This window comes from Chiloscyllium plagiosum, unplaced genomic scaffold (assembly GCF_004010195.1).
Source record: "Chiloscyllium plagiosum isolate BGI_BamShark_2017 unplaced genomic scaffold, ASM401019v2 scaf_86849, whole genome shotgun sequence".
Classification (NCBI taxonomy): Eukaryota; Metazoa; Chordata; class Chondrichthyes; order Orectolobiformes; family Hemiscylliidae; genus Chiloscyllium; species Chiloscyllium plagiosum.
In genome coordinates this window covers 1-1,325 of record NW_025147580.1, presented here as the reverse complement: position 1 = coordinate 1,325, position 1,325 = coordinate 1, and the positions used below count along the sequence as shown (strand labels likewise).

The following is a 1,325-nucleotide window of genomic DNA, read 5'->3' as shown; positions in this document are numbered from 1 at the left end:
TCTCATTCCCTGGGATTTGACAGGTGTGGTGTGCCAAGTAGATCCCAGGAATTGTGCTCCATGAGATTTATGTGTGAGAAAAACTCCAGTTCTGAGAATTCGCCCTTGGATTGTGCACGTGTTGTTGTCTGAATACCTGACTGAACGTTGACATTTTTGGCTGATGAATGTTTCGTTGGGCGCTTTAGGTGGCGATTTCTGCATTACTAACCCAGGCTGCCCTGACATTGGGAGTACTTTTAGTTTAGACAGTGTAGAGTAAACTTTCAAACTCCGTTGTCTGCCTTTTTCGGCTTCTGATGGAGCCTTTAACATTATCATTAGGTGACCCGAGGCCGTGACCCTTGGTGCATAAGCGGAAATGTTCTCTAAAAATTCTGCCTCTGGAGTGTTCCATCAGGCATATCGTGTGAAAGGCACATTTACATTAGTGTGCTGCATGGTAGCGCAGAATTAAACTAAATGACTGGATGAAACACAACCAAACAGAACAAGTGAAAGTATTTGGCTGGGAAAGGAGTAGGATGTGGGAAAATGTATTATTACTGACTGGCCTTGAATAAAGAATTAAGCAAACTCAAGGTTAGTGCATATTCATTCGAGATTTATTAACAATTTCAGAATGCATTTTTATCCAAAAAGTTGATGTAAAAGCTAACAGAAGTGAATATAATGGCTGGATGCCACTTTGAGACGAGAACACATGCGCTGTGAGCTGGGAATTTTCTGTACATCAGTAACAGACACAAGAAAGGGAATACAAAGGCTCATCAGAAAGGGTAGGCAACCATTCTGAGTAAGGAACAAATAAAAACAAAACAAACGGGCTTCAAACAACTGGGAAGCTACAAATTCTTCCAACCACAACCATCTCAAAGATATCAAAGTAAAAAGGAAAAACCATCAATAATTGTCTCAGTTACACGCTGATAAACTGAAGTAATCTCACTGTTAGAGTCAGCAACAGGACAGATTGGAGATTGGGAATTCAGAGACCTTGATAAGCAGATCAGGAAAATCAAAGTGGTCCACAACTCATTCACTTAACCTGGAAAAGATAGAGAAAGCAATGACGCAGATATTTATGATCAGGAACTTTCAGATTTAATATTTATTCAATGGCACACTATTTCACAAAACATATTGCGCTGCTTGGCGTGAGAAAGATGTGATTATTCTCACCTTCACCAGAGTGACGGCAGCGCTGTAGAAAATACTCTGGAAGAACAAGGTGATGGACGTGGAAGCAGTTGTCCAAATGTTGCTGTTATCATCCTCATAGTCTTCAATCCAAGTGCGATCTATTGAATCGATGAATATAAAGC

At 40.5% G+C, this 1,325-nt stretch overlaps 1 long non-coding RNA gene across 1 annotated transcript; it reads right to left on the bottom strand.

Annotated features, from left to right (window-relative positions):
• Positions 1–850: 850 nt before the first annotated feature.
• LOC122545041 lies at positions 851–1,315 on the bottom strand. Its single transcript, XR_006310487.1, has 2 exons — positions 1,183–1,315; positions 851–1,048 (listed from the first exon to the last, which is right to left on the bottom strand). It is a non-coding gene; the product is annotated as an uncharacterized LOC122545041 (long non-coding RNA).
• Between the last annotated feature and the right edge of the window lie 10 nt (positions 1,316–1,325).